The sequence below is a fragment of the Eurosta solidaginis genome, chromosome 1 (genome assembly GCF_040869045.1).
Source record: "Eurosta solidaginis isolate ZX-2024a chromosome 1, ASM4086904v1, whole genome shotgun sequence".
Taxonomy (NCBI): Eukaryota; Metazoa; Arthropoda; class Insecta; order Diptera; family Tephritidae; genus Eurosta; species Eurosta solidaginis.
In genome coordinates, this window is record NC_090319.1 from 147,543,640 (window position 1) to 147,569,274 (window position 25,635).

The window sequence follows — 25,635 nt, forward strand, 5'->3', positions numbered from 1 at the left end:
ACCATTGATACTAGTAACAATAAGACTGTTTTCATTGCCATTTTCCACATCTCCTTCAATAAATGTTTTAATATCTGATCCATTACCATCTCCGCCGTTCGTTATAACCTTTATATCTTCCTCACAATGTGTTTTAGTTCTTTTGTAGTTTTTTCCAGCCCCTTTCGCATCCATTTCCATGATTTTCTCTTGTAGTTCTCGGTTATAAGATTAAAGGACGAACCGTTTCGAGGGCTTCATGCTTATTTTGACACAATTTGTAAACAATCATCAAGGTCTTCTAAGCTTGAAGTCTGTTTGAGAAAGCTCTTTATGAAACTCACATTACGGTTACTTTGTTTGTTGAGGTATAAACGCTTAGACTGTGTACTATAACCTACCAAAAAAATTTTTTGGAAATGAATGATTAACGTTTTGACAAATTTAATGGCGTGAAGGCATGTCACCTAACATCTCTAAAACCAACGCAATGCCATCGAAATAATGTGTATTTGAAACAGTGGTGTACATCGTCTAATTCGCTGGATGTGCGGTGCTACGGAGGTCACTATTATTATTCCGTACAACATCCGTAGCGAAACAAAACGCTTCGGGGTAGCACCACGTTAGGCTAACTTAAAGTAGGCTCCCAATCCACTGTCTTCCAGCGCTAAACTCCGCGTGGATGGCTTGAAACCAGTATTCTTGTGTTTCAGGGAGCGTAGCTCCTGTTGAGACTTGAGATTTTGCTAAATTCGGTTAGCCTCGTGCCTATGGCCGAGTGCGTAGGTATTCTGTGGCAGATAGAGAATCTGCGGTAGGGCTGTTCTAGTATCCTCGTTATGGGATAACGAGTGAATGGGGATGGTGTCCTCGGTCAGGGGAGCGAGTCGATTGTGGGATATTTTCTGGTATCTTCGCTCTGGGTGAGCGGGTGAATTTGGGTTTGACTGTAAAAAAAGGAAAATTAAGTGTTTTGTGGCAGATGGGGGATCTGCATTAGGGTTGTTGGTTGGCCTCGTTCTGGGTGAACGAGAGCTGGGCTTAAATTTTTCGAAAGTAGGATATGGAGGGACGAAGGGATTGTTAGGAGGAGTTCTTAGCCTTCTCGCAATCCGTCTCTTCCGTTGGAAGAAGGATCAGTTTGACCAAAGGTCGTCTGACTTGACCCTTCTCTGTTTTGAGGTCGACTACACGTACTCGGTCATCTTCGCCGGGGTGTACGTTGACAACTCGACCTAACCTCCATTCGTTGGGAGATAAGTTGTCCTCTTTGAGGACAGCCAGATCTCCCACTTTTATATTCTGTCTGGGATGCTTCCACTTCACTCTTTTTTGAAGTTCGTATAGATATTCGGTTTTCCATCGCTTGCAGAAAGTGTGATGGAGGACTTTGAGTTTCTGCCACCGATTGATCATCGAGGCAGGGCTCTCACTAGCATCCGGCTCTGGCGGAGCCATTAGATGGCTGCCAGTGAGGAAATGACCTGGAGTAAGCGGCTCAAAGTCCGTTGGGTCATTGGATGCCGGGCTGAGCGGCCGCGAGTTCAGGCATGCCTCGATGCGGCACAAGAGTGTATGGAATTCCTCGAATGTGAATTTGTGTGGTGAGGCTATCTTTTTGAAATGGCTTTTGAAGCTTTTCACTCCAGCCTCCCACAGCCCTCCCATATGGGGAGCGCCAGCAGGGATGAAATGCCAAGTGAGTGATTGGTGGCTGTACTTCGAGACAGCATTGTCTCGGGCTTGTGAAATGAAAGTTTTGAATTCCGATCGTAGGGATCGTGAAGCTCCGACAAAGTTTGTACCGTTGTCGGAGTAGACGTTTTTGGGACATCCGCGTCTAGATATAAACCGGGCAAAAGCCGCCAGAAATGATGGGGTGCTGAGGTCAGTAGTGGCCTTCCGTTGGAAGAAGGATCAGTTTGACCAAAGGTCGTCTGACTTGACCCTTCTCTGTTTTGAGGTCGACTACACGTACTCGGTCATCTTCGCCGGGGTGTACGTTGACAACTCGACCTAACCTCCATTCGTTGGGAGATAAGTTGTCCTCTTTGAGGACAGCCAGATCTCCCACTTTTATATTCTGTCTGGGATGCTTCCACTTCACTCTTTTTTGAAGTTCGTATAGATATTCGGTTTTCCATCGCTTGCAGAAAGTGTGATGGAGGACTTTGAGTTTCTGCCACCGATTGATCATCGAGGCAGGGCTCTCACTAGCATCCGGCTCTGGCGGAGCCATTAGATGGCTGCCAGTGAGGAAATGACCTGGAGTAAGCGGCTCAAGGTCCGTTGGGTCATTGGATGCCGGGCTGAGCGGCCGCGAGTTCAGGCATGCCTCGATGCGGCACAAGAGTGTATGGAATTCCTCGAATGTGAATTTGTGTGGTGAGGCTATCTTTTTGAAATGGCTTTTGAAGCTTTTCACTCCAGCCTCCCACAGCCCTCCCATATGGGGAGCGCCAGCAGGGATGAAATGCCAAGTGAGTGATTGGTGGCTGTACTTCGAGACAGCATTGTCTCGGGCTTGTGAAATGAAAGTTTTGAATTCCGATCGTAGGGATCGTGAAGCTCCGACAAAGTTTGTACCGTTGTCGGAGTAGACGTTTTTGGGACATCCGCGTCTAGATATAAACCGGGCAAAAGCCGCCAGAAATGATGGGGTGCTGAGGTCAGTAGTGGCCTCCAGATGAATCGCTCGTGTGGAAAAACACACGAAAAGGCAGACATAGCCTTTGGATAGTCGACACCCTCTGCCGCGGTAACTTTTAATGTCGAAGGGTCCGGCGAAGTCGACTCCAGTATTCGTAAATGCACGGCTGAATGTCGTGCGTTCACGAGGGAGAATACCCATCAGTTGGGTCTGAGCACGCTTTCGGTGTATCGTGCAAACTTTGCAATTATGAATGGTTGCCCTAATCATGGTTTTGATGTTAGGTATCCAGTATTGGGTGCGTATCAGACGCAACATGAGTTGATTTTCCCCATGCAGACTTTGTTGATGAAACATTAGGACTGTAAGACGGGATAACCTGCAGTTGTATGGGAGGAGGATTGGGTGGCGTTCATTAAAAGCTAAGTCCTTTGACGCCCCGAGTCGCCCTCCTACCCGAATGATGCCAAGTTGGTCTAGATAGGGATTAAGTGAGAGTATTGCACTTTTCCCTGCAATTGGTTTTCCGGCCTTTAGATCACTATATTCGGAACTATAGTGTTGTTTCTGATAGATTTTAATTAAGAGTTGGGTTACTGATTTGATCTCATCAGGAGAGATTAAAGGTGACTCGACCTGAAATGATTTTTTTGTTTTGGGGTGAGTTCTTCGGTAGAACCTCATTACGTATGAGAGCACCCGTAAAGCCCTAGGTAGGTCTGAAAAGCGTTGAAGAACATCGATAGTATTTACTGTTGTTGTTGCGCAGGTCTTCGCCCTCTTTTCCTCTACGGAGGTGATGTAGTCACTTTCTTGTGCTGGCCATTGGGAAGTGTCTTCTTGCAGCCAAGAAGGTCCCTGCCACCACAACGAATTGTTGACCAATTCAGACGCAGGTAATCCTCTGCTACCCAAATCTGCTGGGTTAGATTCTGAGTTTACATGCAACCAGTCCTTATTTCCGACCATGTCGATGATCTTGGTGATCCGATGTGCGACGAAAGTGGACCAAGAACAGGGCGGTTTCCTTATCCATGCGAGGACGATAGTTGAATCCGTCCAAAGGTGCACTTTCACTGGTCCCAACTTGAGGTTCCTGAAAATTGATTCGGTGATTTCCGCTAACAGCACGGCTCCGCAAAGTTCCAAACGTGGAAGAGAAAGAGTTTTCACTGGGGCTACTCGAGTTTTGGCTAGAAGCAGGTTTGTCCAGATGTTATTATCTGTTTTTACGCGCATGTAAACGGCCGCTGCATAAGCCTTCTCGGATGCGTCACAAAATCCATGGATCTCGATGTCGGTTCCTGGTGAAAAGTTGACCCATCTAGGTACCCTGATTTTATCGATTTCATGGTATTGGTCGGTGAAGGTTTTCCATCGTTCTAGCGTACTGCTCGATACTGGGTCGTCCCAAGCGGTGCCTTCTAACCAAATACTCTGCATGAGTATTTTTGCCACAATGACCATTGGCGCAAGCCAGCCTAAAGGGTCGAAAAGTTTGGCTATAGCGGATAGGACTGCTCGTTTGGTGATGTTTTCGCCATTTTCCAGGGTTCCTGCCTTGAAATAAAATACGTCTGAGTGAGCGTTCCATCGTATTCCCAGGGCTTTTACCGAACTAGCTTCTTCGAACGCTAAGAAATCCTCGCTGAGCAAATCCGTTTTGGGGATGTCCTTTAGAATTTCCTTACAGTTTGAAGTCCACTTGCGTAATGGAAAGCCAGCTGAGTGTAAGGCTTCGCGAATCTCGTTTCTTGCTTTGATGGTTGACGCTATTGTGTGTCCTCCAGATAAAACATCATCTACGTACATACTCTCTCTTAGTATGCTAGCCGCTGTAGGGTGTGAATTTAACACGTCGTCTGCCAGTTGTAGGAGCGTTCTTATCGCGAGATATGGAGCGCAATTCACTCCGAAGGTAACCGTCTTTAATTCATAAAGACTAATAGGGTCATTCGGGGACGTGCGATGCACAATACGTTGAAATTTGGTGTGATTTTCGTTCACCCAAATTTGTCGATACATCTTTTCGATGTCGCTATTGAAGACGAAACGGTATAGTCTCCACCGTAAGATAAGGATGGGTAGATCGGCTTGTAGAACTGGGCCTGGGAGGAGAATATCGTTTAAGCTATTACCGTTGGCCGTAGGGCTCGAGGCGTTAAATACTACTCGTACCTTGGTGGTTGTACTTTCTGCTTTAATAACGGCGTGGTGGGGCAGGAAGTAATGATCCGAATCGTCGGATGGGATATTCTTTTTTAATTGTCTCATATGTCCAAGCGTTTCATATTCTGACAACACTCGAACATATTCTTTTCCTAAATCTGGGTTTTTTATTAGCCGCCCCTCATTCCGGAAGAATTGAGAGCATGCACGCTTCAGGGATAGTCCCAAGTTAATATTGTTAGGGTAATCCTGCCGGAATGGTAGTGACACGGTGTACCTTCCATTCTCACTTCGCTGCGTTGTTTCTTTAAATAGTTGTTCGCAGTACCTTTCATCCTCATTTAATATTTTATTTTTGGGTACATTTTCTACCTCCCAGAAAGCTTTGAGTTGATTGTCTAACGCAACCTCGTTGTAGAAAGACATAATGCTCTTCGTTGGATTCGGTGATTCGATACGACCGGTCAGTATCCAACCGAACACTGTCTCTTGGGCTAAGAGTGTGTTTAGCACATTCTTTTTTATACCGTTCATTATAATTTGGGGATATATGTCTCCGCCAAGTATGAGGTCTACGTCTTCGTTGACGTAGAACCTCTTGTCTGCCAGAACTAAGTCTGGGAATGCCTGCATAGTCATTGCGTTGATATGGCAGGATGGAAGATTCCCAGTGAGTTTCGTTAGAACTAGTACGGGTGTAGTCAGGCTGAAGCAGGGATCCACTGGTGAACGTAGTTCGATGTTGGATGCTTCTTTCACCTGAGCTGACACCGCATTTGTGATGCCTGAAACATGGGCATGCATTTTCCTCGCTGGCAAATTGATTCTGCGTTTCAGTCTTTCAGTTATAAAGGAACATTCAGACCCAGAATCAATTAATGCCCGCGCGGAGAAGTCGGTACCATTATGGTGAATGTGTACGCGAGCAGTTCCTAATAGCACGCCTGTGCTGGAATTGGCATGGCAGGATTTGACATTCTGATTCGCAGAGGAAGGTGGTTGTCCCGATTCCTGTCTTTTCCTTGCCTGTGCCGAAGTTGATGGGGCATTATCCGCATCTTTGAAGGGATTTCGTACCGCCGGTTGCTGAAGTGTGTCCGCATGCAGGAGCGTGTTGTGACGAGAGTGGCATTTGGAACAGTTGTATGAACTGGTGCACCTCGTCACTGTGTGTCCTGGGGATAAACAATTCAGGCAGCCATTTGTGGATTTGACGAATTTAATCCTTTCTACTGGGTTTAAATCGCAAAAACGTGAACAGTTGCGTAGTCTGTGCTCCGTAGATTTGCACATTTTACACATTGATTTTGTTGTTTGCTTGGTTACTTTGGTTTGAAAAGCACCAAGTCTTTTTGTAGGGTTTTCTGTCGACTGGCGCGACGTGTTTGATTTTTGCACTTTAGAAGTGGCATTCCCTGTAAAACCAGACACGGTTTCAAGTGTCTGGAAACGATTTGACAAGAATTTGTCCATATCCTCCCACTTGGATATGTCCGTCTTGTGGTCAATGCTCTGCTCCCATAGAGCCAACGTATTTTCAGGTAATTTTGTCGAACATAAATAGGTAATAATCGCATCCCAATTTGAAACATCGATCTGATGTGTTTTTAGAGATGCCAAGCAATTATTTATGTCGCGCTGTAAGGTTTTGATAGAGCTGCCGCACTCGCTATCTATCTTCTTTAAATTAAACAAAATTTGTAGTTGTGAGTTCACGAGGATCCGTTTATTCTCGTATCTCTCACATAGGTTTTTCCAGGCTGTTTCGAAGCCTTCATTTGTCAAAGGACATTTCTTGACAATGTCCTTTGCCTCACCTTGGGTTTTTTGGTTAAGGTGGAATAACTTTTCTACCGGGCTTAAGCGACTGTTATTTTTATAGATGGCCGTGAACAGGTCACGAAACGTTGGCCAAGATAGGTAGTCGCCCTTGAATACCTCAGTATCGCAAGCTGGCAGGCGGATACTGTGTTCGCGCCCGCGTTCTCCCTCAGGTTTGACTGCCCTGTCTTTTTCCTCCTTCAATTTGGCTTGAAGTTCAGCCATGTTTGACATGCATCTCAGGAATACGGCATATGCCGCTTTATGCTTGATCTTGACCGCTGCAATTTTCTTTGCGTCGAGCGTGTCAGAGCCAAGCAACTCCTCTAGGGCGTTCTCTGCTTTGTCCCACTTAGCTTGCAACTCTTTTTGCTGTATTGCAAGAGTGTGTACAGTGTGCAGAGCCGCATTGATGTCATTAAAATCGGCCTCGAATTCGATTATTCGATCGGCCAATCTAATATATGATTCCATGTTCATGGATTAAAATTTGTGATCAAATTAAAAAGGGGTTGTAAAACTGAAAAAACCTGTGCGAATCACCCAACCAACAATGATTAAAATATAGAAAAACTCTTTATTTAACGCTTTCAATTTGTTTATTTTTTCACTGACTTTGCAGCTTATTTGTGCCGTAAAACAGGGAGCAGGGGGAAGCAACACCAATGTGTTTTGTGTGAATAAAGGGGGCCACTCGCCACTTCCAAGTTAAATTGTATTGTATACTAAGTGCGCGCGTTGATATAAACTCGACGAAAAGTGTGAAACCGTGAAATAGATCTTATGCAACAAAGAACAAAAAACTGTGTAACAAGATTGATTAAGGAAATTAGTGAAAATAATAGTGACGCAAAAGAAATTAAATTTTGCCGCAGTCAAATGGCGTGAAATTTTTGTGAAAGTGAGGTTATGTGCACCTCTTCCCTGTGCTGTGTCTGGAGAGCCTTACCGCTGGTGGGGGGACAGACCAGATAGTCAAAAGGAATCTTAACCGACGTTAATGCAACGCGTTTGCACTTATTTTCTTTTTTGGCACTACACAGTTTTTTCACACTTTTCGCGGTTAACTACAATCACGTATGGCACTTTAAATGATTTTTCGCACTTTTTATTTATTGTTTTTAACCAACCAAAAAAATGTGGCAAGAAATATTGCACTTACTCTGGCTTTTTATGGCGATTTGTATAGTGGTGCTTATGTGGTAAGATGGCTTGATGTCTTGCAGTGGCTTCCGCTCGCTGTCGATTGCTCAGTGATTGACGCTGATGTGAAAATAATACTTTTTTCCCGGATAACTTTTTTATGAAGAATTTTTAAGTGTATGCGGTCAGCTATGATGCTTTGTTGTGGACTGTAATTTAGGTGCTGTTTCCAATTCCTGGTGAAGATGGACCAAATGTTCGGCCGGTGTGCGTCTAATCCTGGAGAGGTGGGCGCACCGGGGTCGATCTCAGTGGGAAGAGAAGATTCACTCAAACGAGACAAATAAGAAGCACAGGAGGATTTTCCTCGTTATAATGGGTGAACTTTATTATGTGAATAGATATATATAACCTGGTTACAATATTACCTGAATATATTCTGGAAAACAGTGGAGATCGTTGGCGGCAGATGCGTGCTGGTTGGCGGTTGAAATCAAAGAGGCCGGTTGCATAGCAAGCCACAACCGTTGACCCGCAAAATCCTCCGTTTTGGAGGGGAAAGGCACCCACACATCAACCACGACATGCATATGCATGAGTGCTGACAAAAAGCACACATACACGTACATGTACGTGCATGCACATGCATGTGGCGGCGATGGTGTGGGTGGTTACAAATTAATTCGAGTATCGAGTATCGATTTGCAGAGTTGCATTGGGGGGAGGTCGCAATCAGATGCGGAAAAGTTAGGCATCCTGCCTAAACACCTAACAATTCTTATTACCAACATTAAGTAATTTCTCATTGAGATATAAACGGGAAACTTTACACATAGGTTAGAACACCCTGACAATGCAACAAATAGACAAAATCCGACAGGTGGCGCACGGAGCGAAAAAATTAGATAAGAATTTGAAAATTTTCAAAAAAGCTTTAAAGTAACTTCTCGATGCGCTAGAAACTTGAAATTTCAAAATTAATTCAGAGGTTGATGACAGCCGATGAACGATACAAAACGAACGGGGGAATTTTGGGATTGAGTTTTATGTAAGTTTTCATTGAGCTACAACTGTAAAACTTCACAGATAGGATAAGACGCCGATAAAATTTAAGAAAAGGAGAAAAAATTCCCTTAGGTGGCACACGGATCGAAATATTTAGATAAGAATTTGGAAATTTGGTGTTTTGAGATCGATTTTAAAGTAACTTCTCATTGAGCTACAAATATTTCAATCGAATATAATCCAGGTGTACTCATTTTTTTTTTTTTTTAACTTTACTTGTGATTAACTTTAAACCCTATTACGACCTGGGCCCATAACCTATCAGAGGGATAGAGGACTTACGTGCACAGTACTACCGATGTAATAAGACAAAAACGACACGACTTACAACTTATGTCCACGAGAGTATATTTGACAATGACAAAAAGGAAAAAGTTACATATATGATTATTTGCATAGCATAAAAGCTTTATCAATAAGAATGACATTGCAAAAGAAAATTAACAGTAGCGGTGAATATATCATGTTGCCTAACAATTCTTATTACCAACATTAAGTAATTTCTCATTGAGATATAAACGTGAAACTTTACACATAGGTTAGAACACCCTGACAATGCAACAAAAGGACAAAATCCGACAGGTGGCGCACGGAGCGAAAAAATTAGATAAGAATTTGAAAATTTTCAAAAAAGCTTTAAAGTAACTTCTCGATGAGCTAGAAACTTGAAATTTCAAAATTAATTCAGAGGTTGATGACAGCCGATGAACGATACAAAACGAACGGGGGAATTTTGGGATTGAGTTTTATGTAAGTTTTCATTGAGCTACAACTGTAAAACTTCACAGATAGGATAAGACGCCGATAAAATTTAAGAAAAGGAGAAAAAATTCCCTTAGGTGGCACACGGATCGAAATATTTAGATAAGAATTTGGAAATTTGGTGTTTTGAGATCGATTTTAAAGTAACTTCTCATTGAGCTACAAATATGGAACCTCAGAGGCAGGTTAACACACCGTGACAAAGGAACAAAAGGAGAAAAAAATTCTGTTAGGTGGCGCACGGATCCAAAAAATTAGATAACAATTTGGAAATTCGAAACCGGGTTTTGAGAAACTTCTCGATGAGCTAGAGGCTTAAAATTTAGAGCTTAATTCGGAGGTCGATGACAGCCGATGACACAATATAAATAGTTTCTCTAGAGGGCGCACGGACTGAGATATTTAGAAAAATCAAATGGAACGGAGGAAATTTTGGGATTGATTTTTATGTAAGTTCTCATTGAGCTACAAGCGTAAAACTTAACAGATAGTTTAAGACACCGACAAAATGTAAGAAAAGGAGAAAAATAAAATAAAAAGAAAAATAAAAGAAAATTTTAAGCACTTCCTTTATATAAATTTACAAAAATCAGCGTAAAATGTCTCCTTATATAAAGACATATTCTTGCTAACTTTGATTTTAAAATTTTGACATAGAAATTGCAAAAATATTTATGAGAAGTAAAAATATAAAGGTTGAGCACAATTGATTGACTAATAATATCTCCTTTCCTACCAACTTTCCAATCCAAGTAATGTGCGATCCACTTTTATATTTTTACTTTTCATAAATAATTTTGCAATTTCTATGTCAAAATTTAAAAATAAAAGTTTAGTAAGAACACTGAAAAAAATGGTGCTAGTAAAATCAACAAATCGGTTCTTTTGTTCTTGACTTAACGGAGATTCGGTGAAATTGATCGAATTATGGTTAATTCGACCGAGTTCTTTGCCAGGCGAACAAATTAGTTTATTCATTTCAACAGAAGAGAAATTGTCGCTCTTAAGTTAACAAAATTTTGTAAAATTGATAGATTCCTAATCAATGTAATTGATTTTCTGTAGACACAACTTATTTTACAGGTCATTTCAACGGCGATCAACTGTCAATACATGAGCAAATTTCAAAGAGAATTTTACGCTCACTGTGCTCTCTACTTTGTACTATGACGATGGTGCCACTTGTTAAAAAAAAAATAAAAAAATAAAAAAAACATCAAATCGAAAAACACAAAAAATGTGAAAACAATAAAAAACTAGTTTTTCAGTTATCAATACAAAAGGAAAAACCCTTCTTTGAGTTTACTGTGCAAAAATTATGAGATACTTGGACACCTATTTATCGGGTACAATTTTTCAACTTCTCGTGCAAGCGAAATGCGCCCTCTTATTGCAAAAGTTTTGCTTGAACGAACAAGATTTTTCCAAAGTTAGTAACATTTTGTTCAAGTTTTTATGAATTTTCGCTCACGCCAACGAATCTAATAACATAATAAATAAAACTTTCTTTTTTAGTGTTGATATTTCCGACAAAATAAAAGTTTGAGTTGTTTTGGAATCGTTTCAACTTAAAGTGTTACGAAAATTAAACTTGCCGAATTACATGTAAAGTCACTACAGTGGTGGATTACCTTCCTGCGATTTGATTCTTTACTTTGCTATAACTTCAAGTTCTCGTTTTAAAATGTTACGTCAAACATTTATACTACAAATTTTGTTCGAAACAATCAAGTGTGGCAACTACATGCGAGAGAAGAAATTGAGAATGGGCTGAGCTGCTACTGAAAGAATTGAGAATCAGTTTTGTGACTACTATTTTCATTTCTATATTCATATGTATATATATGTAGCAAGCATGCGTATTTATTTACTCGCAGTACATATTTATATGGCGGTCGCCGTGGTGTGATGGAGGCGTGCTGCGCCTATCACACCGAAACCCTGTGTTCACACCCCGGGAAAAGCAACATCAAAATTTTAGAAACAAGCTTTTTCAATTAGAAGAAAAATTTTCTAAGCGGAGTCGCCCCTCGGCAGTGTTCGGCAAGCACTCCGAGTGTATTTCTGCGATGAAATTCTCTCAGTGAATGTTTATGCCTTGTAGATGCCGTTTCGAGTCGGCATAAAATAAGTAGATCGCGTGCCGCCAATTTGTAAGGAAAATTAAAAAGGGGGGTATTTCCAATAACAAATTTGGATTTAGGAAAGGAAGATCTACCATCCGAGCTGCGAACATGGCGAAGGAAGTGACACAAGAGGCTATAAGTGGCACTAGATGGATCGAAGGCTCTAAGGAATATTGCCTTATCGTTTCTTTAGATGTGAAAAATGCGGAAGGATCCCGAAAGCCAGCTAGAAATGATGCCGCAAGGTACCCCAAATGATCCAGAAATAGTCCCGAAATGACCCCGGATGGATCCCGAAAACTATCCAGAAATGATGCCGGAAATGTCCCTTAATAGTCCTGAAATGACGTTGATGGGATCCCGGACGGATCCCGAAAACAATCCAGAAATATTGCCGGTAGGTACCCCAAATGATCCCGACATAGTCGCAAGAAAGTCCCGAAATGACCCCGACGGGATCCATGATGGATCCCGAAATCCAGCTAGAAATGATGCCGGAAGGTACCCCAAATGATCCCGAAAAAGTCCTTAAATGACCACGACGGGATCCTGGACGATTCCCGAAAACCATCCAGAAAAGATGCTGGAAAGGACCTCAAATAATTCCGAAATGACCGCAACGGGATCCCGAACGGATACCGACAACCATCCAGAAATGATGTCGTAAAGGTCCTCAAATGATCCCGAAATGACCCCGACGGGATCCCGGACGGATTCCGAAAACCATCCAGAAATGATGCCGAAAGGGCCCCCAAATGATCCCGTATTAGTCGAGAAAAAGTCACGAAATGACCCGGACGGCATCTCGGACGGATCCCGAAAACCATCCAGAAATGATGCCGGAAGGGACCCCAAATGATCCCGAAATGACTCCGACGGGATCCCGGACGGATCCCGAAAACCATCCAGAAGTGATGCTGGTAGGTACCCCAAATGATCCCGCAATAGTCTCGAAATGACCCCATCGGGATCTGGGCGGATCCAGGAATGATGCCGGAAAGGTCCTCAAATGATCCCCTAATAGTCCCGAAATCACCCTGACGGGATCCCGGACGGATTCCAAACCATCCAGAAATGATGCCGAAAGGGTCTCCAAATGATCCCGTATTAGTCGAGAAAAAGTCCAGAAATGATTACAGAAGGGAGCCAAAATAACCCGAAGAAATCCCGTAGTGATCCCAAAAACCATCCAGAAATTATCCCGGAAGGCTCTCGATATGACCCCAGCGGGATTACAAATAAGGTGAAACTAATTATAAAACCATGTTAATAAGGTAGCGAATGAAGAGTTACATAGAAACATACAGGTAAAGGTAATAAAAGCGTGCTAATAAAAACAATTGAAGGAGGGCGGATGCCGGATGGCGGGAGGAGAAGGAGCCGTTCTGGCGTGATTCCGTCACAAAGACGAAAAAATATAATAATTAAATTATAACTGTTCTTAGAGGTCGGGGACCTCTTCCCTTTTGAAAAATATATAGCTAGTAGATCCTCCTAGACTATTGACTATATGTGTGCCAAATTTCATCCAAATCCGTCCAACCGTTCTTGCGTGATTGAGTGACAAAGACAAACGTCTGGACATCCAAACTTTTGCATTTATAATATTACTAGCCTTTACCCGCGGCCCCGTCCGCAAGGAGAAAATGAAATATATTCACGTTAGCCTGTGTAGGGTTATTTATTTTTTATATATATGGGGTATTCCATCCCATTTCGACCAATTTTGAACGCGACCCCTTTAGAATTGGCTGAAAGTTTTTCTTCTTTTTATACTCAGTTGAGCAGAGCTCACAGAGTATATTAACTTTGATTGGATAACGGTTGGTTGTACAGGTATAAAGGAATCCGAGATAGATATAGACTTCCATATATCAAAATCATCAGGATCGAAAAAAATTTGATTGAGCCATGTCCGTCCGTCCGCCCGTCCGCCCGTCCGTCCGTCCGTTAACACGATAACTTGAGTAAATTTTGAGGTATCTTGATGAAATTTGGTATGTAGGTTCCTGAGCACTCATCTCAGATCGCTAATTAAAATGAACGATATCGGACCATAACCACACCCACTATTTCGATATCGAAAATATCGAAAAACCGAAAAAGTGCGATAATTCATTACCAAAGACGGATAAAGCGATAAATCTTGGTAGGTGAGTTGAACTTTTGACGCAGAATAGAAAATGAGTAAAATTTTGGACAATGGGAGTGGCACCGCCCACTTTTAAAAGAAGGTAATTTAAAAGTTTTGCAAGCTGTAATTTGGCAGTCGTTGAAGATATCATGATGAAATTTGGCAGGAACGTTACTCTTATTACTATATGTATGCCTAATAAAAATTAGCAAAATCGGAGAACAACCACGCCCACTTTAAAAAAAAAATATTTTTTAAGTCAAATTTTAAAAGAAAAGTTAATATCCTTACATTATATAAGTAAATTATGTCAGCATTCAACTCCAGTAATGATATGGTGCAACAAAATACAAAAATAAAAGAAAATTTCAAAATGGGCGTGGCTCCGCCCTTTTTCATTTAATTTGTCTAGGATACTTTTAATGCCATATGTCGAACAAAACAATACCAATCCTTGGAAACTTTGTAGAGGCTTAGATTTTAGGACGATAACTGCTTTGTGTGAAATCGGCGAAATCGGTTGAAGCCACGCCCAGTTTTTATACATTTTATTCTCGCCTCGCCCCCTCTTCAAGCAACTTGACTTTTAGTGTAGTTAATGTAGGCAAGGAATCTCGAGACTCGATCGTCACAACGAAGTTCTCATACGATTTGGGCAAACTTGCTAATAATATTATCACAGACATTTCGTCTGATAAAGTTACCGATATATCAGCCAACCTTTCATGTATATCGCAAAACTCATCTAAATGGTCTTGAATTTTATCACCTTCGCTCAACCTAAGTGATAACAATTGGCGAAACAATGCAACTTTTCGCGCCGGAACGGTGGGTTGATGTATTTGCTGAAGTTCACTCCAAGCCATCGCCGCTGTATTGCAATGCTTCACATGATTTACCTGTGACGGCTTTATGCATAACATAATGCTAGCTAATGCTTTTTCATCCTTGGTGTCAAACGCTGCTGCTTCTTCGGCTGTGGCTTCTTCACTTTTCACGATTTTTCCACTGGCGATTGCCCATAATTCAGTGTGGACTAAAACGCTCCTCATCTGCACCGCCCACGATACGTAATTGCTGTCGTCCAGCTTTTCAATCGAATATAATCCAGGTGTACTCATTTTTTTTTTTTTTTAACTTTACTTGTGATTAACTTTAAACCCTATTACGACCTGGGCCCATAACCTATCAGAGGGATAGAGGACTTACGTGCACAGTATTACCGATGTAATAAGACAAAAACGACACGACTTACAACTTAAGTCCACGAGAGTATATTTGACAATGACAAAAAGGAAAAAGTTACATATATGATTATTTGCATAGCATAAAAGCTTTATCAATAAGAATGACATTGCAAAAGAAAATTAACAGTAGCGGTGAATATATCATGTTGCCTAACAATTCTTATTACCAACATTAAGTAATTTCTCATTGAGATATAAACGTGAAACTTTACACATAGGTTAGAACACCCTGACAATGCAACAAAAGGACAAAATCCGACAGGTGGCGCACGGAGCGAAAAAATTAGATAAGAATTTGAAAATTTTCAAAAAAGCTTTAAAGTAACTTCTCGATGAGCTAGAAACTTGAAATTTCAAAATTAATTCAGAGGTTGATGACAGCCGATGAACGATACAAAACGAACGGGGGAATTTTGGGATTGAGTTTTATGTAAGTTTTCATTGAGCTACAACTGTAAAACTTCACAGATAGGATAAGACGCCGATAAAATTTAAGAAAAGGAGAAAAAATTCCCTTAGGTGGCACACGGATCGAAATATTTAAATAAGAATTTGGAAATTTGGTGTTTTGAGATCGATTTTAAAGTAACTTCTCATTGAGCTACAAATATGGAACCTCAGAGGCAGGTTAACACACCGTGACAAAGGAACAGAAGGAGAAAAAAATTCTGTTAGGTGGCGCACGGATCTCTCGAAAACGCCTTCATATATACAACTAGGGGCCACTCCCTTTTAAAACCCTCATTAATACCTTTAATTTGATACCCATATCGTACAAACATATTCTAGAGTCACCCCTGGTCCACCTTTATGGCTATATCTCGAAAAGGCGTGCACCTATAGAACTAAGGCCCACTCCCTTTTAAAATACTCATTAGCACCTTTCGTTTGATACCCATATTGTACAAGAATGAGTATTCTAGAGTCACCCCCGGTCCACCTTAATGGCGATATCTCGAAAAGGCGACCTCCTATACAACTACTACCACTCCCTTTTAGAACCCTCATTAATACCTTTAATTTGATACCCATATCGTACAAACACATTCTAGATTCACCCCTGGTCCACCTTTATGGTGATATCTGAAAAAGGCGTCCACCTATAGAACTAAGGCCCACTCCCTTTTAAAATACTCATTAACACCTTTCGCTTGATACCCATATTGTACAAACGCATTCTAGAGTCACCCTTCGTCCACCTTTATGGCGATATCTCGAAAAGGCGTCCACCTATAGAACTAAGGCCCACTCCCTTTTAAAATACTCATTAACACCTTTCGTTTCATATCCATATTGTACATACGCATTCTAGAGTCACCACTGGTCCACCTTTATGGCGATATCTCGAAAAGGCGACCTCCTATACAACTACTACCACTCCCTTTTAGAACCCTCATTAATACCTTTAATTTGATACCCATATCGTACAAACACATTCTAGATTCACCCCTGGTCCACCTTTATGGTGATATCTCAAAAAGGCGTCCACCTATAGAACTATGGCCCACTCCCTCATAAAATACTCTTTAATACCTTTCATTTGATACACATGTCATACAAGCACATTCAAATGTTACCTTCGGTTCATTTTCCTACATGGTTATTTTCCCTTATGTTTTTACCATAGCTCTCAACTGAGTATGTAACGTTCGGTTACACCCGAACTTAACCTTCCTTACTTGTTCTAGCTTACGAAAGACGTTTTTCAGAATTTTTTAAAATTTTTCATCCAACTCAAAAAAAGTTATGATTTTTAAAAAAAAAACGGTATTTTTTTCAAAATGCTATAACTTTTTCAAAAATTGACCGTTTGGGATCTTTTTTTTTAAATTTGTTTTTAAATGTACTTTTCGGAAAAAATACAAAAAAATTTTAAAGTTTTGTTTTTGTAATTTTTCAGTTTTTCGAGATTTTTCGAATTTCGCCATTTTTTTTTCTCATAAAAAACTTCACTAAATTCTGCAATCAACCCCACTGCTATAACTTTTTAAAAAATTGACCGTTTGGGATCTTTTTTTTTTACAAATTTGTTTTTAAATGTACTTTTCGGAAAAAATACAAAAAAATTTTTTAAGTTTTTTTTCAATTAAATAAAAAAAAATTATCGGCCTACTCCGAATTGATTGAAGTTTTTTATGAGAAAAAAATGGCGAACTATAAAGTAAAGTCATAATGTGTAAAAATTATTAAAAAGTAATTGTTCGAAGGGGTCGTTGGACCCGCACCCCCCTTTCCATATCCGAAAAAAATTTCGCTGGTAGACTATTGTCTGTGTCCCAAATTTCATCAATATCCGTGTAGCCGTTCTGGCGTGATTCCGTCACAAAGACGAAAAAATATAACTGGTCCTAGGGAACTAGGACCTGCCCCCTTTTGAAAAATATATAGCTAGTAGATCCTTCTAGACTATTGGCTATATGTGCGCCAAATTTCATCCAAATCCGTCCAGCCGTTCTTGCGTGCTTGAGGCACAAAGACAAACTGTAGTATTGCGTGGAATTCACCTCACTTCAAACACGCTTAAAGTTACAAATATACTTACAAACAAACGTTCATATCTAATTGACCCAGATAACCACCATGAGTTCGTTCGCATTTGCCAAATCACCCAATGTGTTTATGCGTCATACCAAACTGCTCAAGCGCGGATCATATTGACAATATGTAGGTCAATACAATAATTTGCTGACAAACCATTTTTCATTATTAAGTCATGCATTTCTAGTATGTAAACATTAATGTAAGTATGTATGTGTAGGTTAAGAACTTTTTTATAAATAGAAATGAATTTCGTCAATAAAGTAGAATCTCGATTTAACGCTACTCATCAGCGTTTGAACTAAACCCTTTTGTGTTCACATATTACATGGCGATCCTGCCAGCCTGATCTTCAATTAGATGAAAATTTGCTCATAAGCAAAATTTGCTAGATCTTGCCGAACAGAGATCCTGCCAAGATTTTAGTCAAATATTAAATTAAATATATTAGTCAAAAGTTAATGGACATACATTAGTGCCAAAGAGGACTAACAAAAAAAAATCCGAGCAAAATATTTTTAACACTACTGAAGAGCACTGGCGAATATTATACTTGGACGAGGAGCATACACGGATATTACAATTTTTAAAACATATCAACTGGACGCAGCTGATTGCGCATAGAAGAAGTGGAATAACATTTCAACCAAACTGGCGACATACCAGTTTGGATGCAGATAGGATGCGCATAGAAGAAGTGGAATAACATTTCAATCAGACTGGCGACGTACCAATTTAGATGCAGTTGGATGCTTATAGAAGAAGTGGACTAATATTTCAACTCGACTGACGGTATACAACTTTGCACTACGATTTAGACTGGCAGCATGACTGGCGGAGAGCAAGTTTTATAAGTATATTTAGAATCAATTGAGTGGCCTATGGTAGGATGAACACATTTTTTTTTCCAAAAGTTTGATTTCAGCCTTGAAAATGGCACAAACTAAACATAAAAATAGAGAAAAAATTGAAACCCAATGTGGCGTAAAAAAAATAATAGCATAAAATCTAATTTTAAACAATACTTTGTAAAATAAATTCAACAAAAAAAAAAACAATAAATTTCAGAAAACATTCATCCAAATCCGTCCAACCGTTCGTGCGTGATTGAGTCACAGAGACAAACGTCTGGACATCCAAACTTTTGCATTTTTAAAATTACTAGCCTTTACCCGCGGCCCCGTACGCTAGGAGAAAATGAAACATATTGGCTATTCACGTTAGCCTGCTTATCAAGTTATGTGTTTAAAAAATTGTTTATGTCTAATGCATTTGATTTTTGTAAAAAAAAAAGATCTAAATGAGCTGATAATCTGATAGGATCCCCAAATGATCCCGAAATTTTCCATAAAAAGCGACGAAATGACCCCGACAATATCGCGGATCCCGAAAATCATCCAGAAATGCCCCGGAAGAGTCTCCAAAATTTTCCGGAAGAGTCCTAAAGAAACCCGAAATGACAACGACACGATTCTAGACTTATCCAGAGAGCCACACAGAAATGATCCCTGAAGGGTACCAAAATGATCCCGAAATAGTCCCGGAAAAGTTCCGAAATGACCCTGACTGGCTCGCGGACGGATCTCGAAAACCGTCCAGAAAATATCCAGGAAGCGTTCCTAAATTATCCCGACATAGTCCAGAAAAAGTTCCGAAATGACCCCGAAAACCTGAAATGATCCCCCTAATAATCCCGAAATGACCCAGAGGGATCCCGGACGGATCCCGAAACCCATCCAGAAATGATCCTGGAAGGGTGTCGATATGACCCTAACGGGATTACAAATAAGGTGAAGCTAACTATAAAACCATGTTAATAAGGCAGCAGGCGCGTTGGAGCGAACGAAAGGTTACAAGGTAACATCCAGGTACAGTTAGTAAAAGCGTGCTAATAAAAACAATTGAAGGAGGGCGGATGGCGGGAGGAGACGGAGAGCACAACCGATCGTTTTTCCATAATTGTTTAGATACCGATCTGTATGAGCCAGATGCCAAAAATTATTCATTTAGGAGACGATTTACATTTATATTGAGTTATAACAATTTATAGATTTTACACAGGAGTGGAGAGAAGGAAGGGGGGCGGAGGGTGTCACTGCTCATTTTGTAAACCCTCGACTTGTTTGACTTATTGTGTTGTAATATTGGTGAAGGTCAGTAAAGGTAGTGCTAAATTGTGTAAATATTATTAAAAAGTAATTTTTCGAAGGGGTCATGGGACCAGCACCCCCCTTTCCACATTGGAAAAAAATTTCGCTAGTAGATTATTATCTGTGTCCCAAATTTCATCAAAACCTGTAAAGCCGTTCTGGCGTGTTTCAGTCACAAAGACGAAAAAATATAATAATTAAATTATAACTGTTCCTAGGGGGCGGGGACCTCTCCCCTTTTGAAAAATATATATCTAGTAGATCCTTCTAGACTATTGGCTATATGTTTGCCAAATTTAATCCAAATCTGTCCAGCCGTCCTTACGTGATTGAGGCACAAAGAAAAACGTCTGGAAATCCAAACATCCAAACTTTCCCATTTATAACATATATAGATATATTAGATTAAGCTTTAGAAAATATAGGGGGGTGGCGCCAAAAAAATATTTTACCCGCGCGCAAGAAACCCTCACTACGCCACTGGCGCGTCCGATTTTTGTTAATTTTCCTAAAGCACAATTATAATAGCAAGAAAGCCTTTCATGCAAAATTTAAACATGATACCTTGAATTAGATTTTATTTACGCCTTGCAAAACTTTACAATTTTCTTCTTCTAAATATGGGCGGTGCCACGCCCACTTTACAATATTTCACTATATTTCTATTGTATTCTAGTTTTATCACTTAAGCTATCTTTGGTAATGAATTATCACATTTGTTACATTTTTCGCAATTGTGATATTGTTCTTGTTTAAATTGGGCGTGATCCGCAACCGATTTTGTTAATTTCATAAAGCTTATATACTATAATAGCAAAAAACTTCCTTGCTGAATTTCAACTTGGTATCTTTAGTGACGTTTGATTTACGGGTTTTGAGACTTTTAAATTTCCTTCTTTTGGATGTGGGCTGTGCCACGCCCATTTCCCACGTTACTTATTCTCGTTATAAGGTCAACACACAAATAAGGTTTGATCATTTCATCGGTATTTGGCATTAACCTTCAAACGTGTAAGGCTGCCTTGAGGCAGCCTTTGTTAAAAACTCAAATTTTTAGCGGCCGTTGCAATTTTCGCAACGAAATATTTTAATGTTACTTCCTTGGAATTTAGTTATTATGTTATGCTCACTTTTTGATTTTTCTCCGGGCTCGGTGTGCTCATACTTTCATTTTAGAGCGCGATTCGAGTGAGTTCACGTCTAAAATTTTCTGTGGTGAAGATAAAACATTTAATTGAAAAATGATTCAAATAGTGCTTGTTTGCTTGATTCGAAAATGTAATAGATAGGGGACTCATGTAACCGTATAAATGCCTTATAAAGTGTGTAAACGTATAAATTTATCTAGTGCGTAAACCAGCTGTCAAATTTTGTATGAAAAACCATTTACACAATTTGTATAAATTTACGCGCACATTTCATTGTGTAAACGCGATAAACTCAAAGGAATGCAACCTTGCAGACATTACAGCAGGCATTTCCTTCAGAAATCTCCAATATCAGCAAGTAAAGGCGTTTTCACTTAATCTTGGCATTTTTTAATTTGTATAACAATCAAAAAAAATTTGTTTGGCAATAATACAGCTGATAAACAATCAAGTTTATCAAGAGTATTACTAGGTGCGTTCATATAACAGCGTGTGTAAATGGATATAATTTTACACCTTATAAGTTTATATGCTTTCATGAGTCCCCCTAGAAAGTTTTGACGAGTATAAACTGTTGATAAATATACACTGAAAGAAAAAGACCGGTAAAATCAATCGAAATAGGGGTCAATTAAACCGAAATTTCTGTCAATTTTTATCCATCGCAACAAGATGTTGAATCAACTGCGCACAAATTGTTGATTCGTTATTGACAGTAAAACGGTACTGAAATGAACAAAAAAAAGTTGTTGCGACAGCTTTGTATGAAAGTATCTATGTTGCCATATAAATAAATAAATTTAAGGTGCGATAACCTCCGAAGAGATTTTAGGCCGAACTTCTCTTCCAATTTGCATCGTGCTCCTTTTTAATTTTTCTTACAAATTGGCGGGACGTGACCTACTCGTTTTATGCCGACTCCGAACGGCATCTGCAAGGCATACGAGTTTTCACTGAGAGCATTTCATGGCAGAAATACACTCGGAGTGCTTGCCGAACACTGCCGAGGGGCGAACCCGCTTAGAAAATTTTTCTTCTAATTGAAAAACTTGTTTCTAAAATTTTGATGTTGCTTTGCCCGGGGTGTGAACCCAGGGTCTTCGGTGTGGTAGGCGGAGCACGCTACCATCACACCACGGCGGCCGCCATACAAATACGTAAATATGTGAATACATAAATACGCATGCTTGCTACATATAAATTCATATGAATATAGAAATGAAAATAGTAGTCACAAAACTTTGCAAGAATAAAGGAATGGCTGACCAATACAGGATTGGAGTTGGCTAGCCAAAAGACGGAAGTGGTATTAGTAAGCTCCAAACGGTCGGCGAACAAGTTAGTCTTAACTGTCGGGGATCATCAAATCACCTCAAAGGATTCCTTAAAATACTTAGGAGTGCACATTGACTCTAAGTTAACTTTCAAAGAGCACTTCAGAGCGGTGGGGGAGAAAATTACCAAAGTTAATGGATCACTTATGCGAATAATGCCTAACATTGGTGGACCGAGCGAAGCTATACGTCAGCTATTGTCCACAGTAACCAGCTCAATAATACTATACGCAGCGCCAGTGTGGTATGGATCTAAACAGACCCATCAAAAATATATATTAGCAGCGTACCGACTTGCTTCTTTAAGAATAGCAAGTGCTTATCGGACGGTGTCCGACGACGCGATCCTGGTTCTAACCCGGAAAAAAAAAAAGTAGTCACAAAACTGATTCTCAATTCTTTCAGTTGCAGCTCAGCTCAATCTCAATTTCTCGCATGTAGTTGCCACACTTGATTTTTTCGAACAAAACTTGTAGTATAAATGTTTGACGTAACATTTTAAAAAGAGAACTTGTAAGTTATAGAAAAGTTAAGAATCAAATCGCAGGAAGGTAATTCACCACTGGAGTAACTTTACATGTAATTCGGCAAGTTTAATTTTCGTAACACTTTAAGTTGAAACGATTCCAAAACAACTCAAACTTTTATTTTGTCGGAAATATCAGCATTAAAAAAGGATGTTTTTTTATTATCTTACTAGATTCGTTCGCGTGAGTGATAATTCATAAAAACTTGAACAAAATGTTACTAATTTTGGAAAAATCCTGTTCGTTCAAGCAAAACTTTTGCAACAAGAGGGCGCAATTTTGCATTTCGCTTGGACGAGAAGTTGAAAAATTTTACCCGATAAATAGGTGTCCAAGTATCTCATAATTTTTTGCTCAGTAAATTCAAAAGAGGGTTTTTTCGTTTTGTATTGATAACGGAAAAACTGGTTTTTTGTTGTTTTCTCATTTTCTGTGTTTTTTCGATTTGATGGTTTTCTTATTTTGGTGTTTTTTTTAACAAGTGGCGCCATCGTCATAACTACAAAGTAGAGAGCGCAGAGAGTGTAAAATTATCTTTGAAATTTGCTCATGTATTGACAGTTGACCGCCGTTGATATGACCTGTAAGATCAGTTGTGTTAACAGAAAAATCAGTTAGATTGATTAGGAATCTGTCAATTTTACAAAATTTTGTTAACTTAAGAGCGACAATTTCTCTTCTGTTGAAATGACTAAACTAATTTGTTCGCTTGACAAAGAACTCTCTCGAATTAACCATAATTCGATCAATTTCACCGAATCTCCGTTAAGTCAAGAACAACAGAACCGATTTGTTGATTTTACTAGCACCAGTAAATATTAGGTTGAGGTGTACGGCGGAAGTTTCATTCTCATAATTGCTGTTCGTCATGATCGTTTTTTGTGTTTGCATATGAAAATATGTAAGTATTATTTCTGTCTTTTCTAGAAATGGAAAGAAATGGTCGTATACTCCGAGAGAAAATGTTTGGCTTACCGATATTACTGAAGAAGACGTCATTCAACTAATGGAATCGGTAGATATAGAGGAAGATTGTGGGGACTTTAGCAGTGATGATGAATTCAGTGATCCAGATTTTAGCCTAGATGAAATATCTCCCGAAGACGTCGAATGTATTTCTAATTGTATTAGAGAAATTGATGCTAACGGGTCCAAGAATTTTGTTGATCAAAGTTTGGACAGCACGTCATCACCAAAATCATTAGTCTCTCAGCAGAATTCTTGAAGCCTCAGAAAAGAGTACGAGCCCCGTTACTATTGTCAGAAAGTTTTTTTATTGTTCGGTTGTCGCAACAATACCAAATTTTAGAAACCATATCCCTTTAATAATTTTTACAAACGCTATCGTTATTGGTATATTTATGCGCACGTGGAATTTTTAGTCTAGGTACGATAAGGGTCAACTGGATTCCTAACTGTAAATTACCTTCAGTAGAGTTTCTTGCTTCATCGAATAGCGTTGAAATAAATGCAATGGAAATACAATAAAAGTGTACGATTAGCGTCAACATACGTTGGAACTGAACCATTTTACAGGTCAAATCCCACACTTCAGAAGTCAAAGGTGGCACGCTATGATCGGAAACAGAAAAAGTACCTCGAAGTAGACTGTTCTCAGATAATAAGAGAATATAATAAGCATATGGGTGTAGTTGACCTAGTGGACGATCTTATAGGCTGGTACCAAGACAGAAATCCAATGATCAGACTTTCTTATCATCTGATTGATATGGCTGCAACCAACTCGTATATTTTATACCGTAGAACGCTTTCTGAAAAGTAAAACGATTCTAGATGTAGTACAAGTGGAGAAAAAACCTATCAATTACCACAATTTCGCTAAGAAATCGCATCTGGTGTCTAATAGCTTACAGGTAGAGACGACCTCCGGGACGAGAAGCAAGTGCACTTCAAAAGGTAAAAGAAGGGATAGATATCGGAATAGTCAAGAGAGCAAAGCATCCGGTTGACAACGTTCGTTACGATAGATATAACCACGTTCCAATGTTGCTGGAAAGAGAACATTGCAAGAAAAAATGGTAGTTTTGTAAATCATCACAGACGCAATGCATTTGCCAAAAATGCCAAATAAACCTATGCTATTCGAGTTCGAAAAATTGTTTTGCCGAATACCATGCCAAAATATAATATCAAAAAGCTTTTACTCTGTATTATATATATATTTTTTTGAACAAAATTATATTCGATACTTTTCGTGCCTTTCTATTAAAATATATCGTAACAGGCAAGGATGCTTTAAGGCAGCATTCCTTTTTTCCCTTTTAATGCAAAAATGAAAATAGTTTTTACTTGAAAATCGTATCTACCTTACTTTTGGTCTACAGTTTAACTTAAAAAAACAATTTGCACTTTTTTTAGTTTTGGAGATTTGCCTGTTTGCGGGTCAAATTATCGAATTTTTGCATTTTTCGAAATATTCGGTATCAAAAAAGTGGGCGCCATTATCGCTCGATTACGCTTACTTTCTATACAAAACTATTCTTGGTCCAGATAAGCTAATATAGGTAACAAATTTCGTAAACGGGGCAGACGATCAAACGGACATGGCACAATCAAATTTTTTTTCGATGCTGATAGCTTTAATATAAGAAAGTCTATATCTATCTGGATTCCTTTATGCCATTTCATACTACCCAACAAAAGCTATAATACCCTTGTATACATATACTCGCTGGGTAAAAAAATTTGGCTTTGAGCTCGTGAAAACTGAGGCGTTATAAAATTGATCGCCGAAAAGCAGTACAAACTAAGCTTAAAGAAATTAAATCACGCTCACGTCATTTTAAATTTGAATGGCATTTTTAAACGGTTTTATTTA

At 39.5% G+C, this 25,635-nt stretch overlaps 1 protein-coding gene across 8 annotated transcripts in view; it reads right to left on the reverse strand.

The window, feature by feature from the left end:
* The window catches only part of LOC137236868 (uncharacterized), a 1,561,671-nt gene that overhangs the window by 1,018,794 nt on the left and 517,242 nt on the right, over positions 1-25,635 (reverse strand). The window lies entirely within an intron of this gene.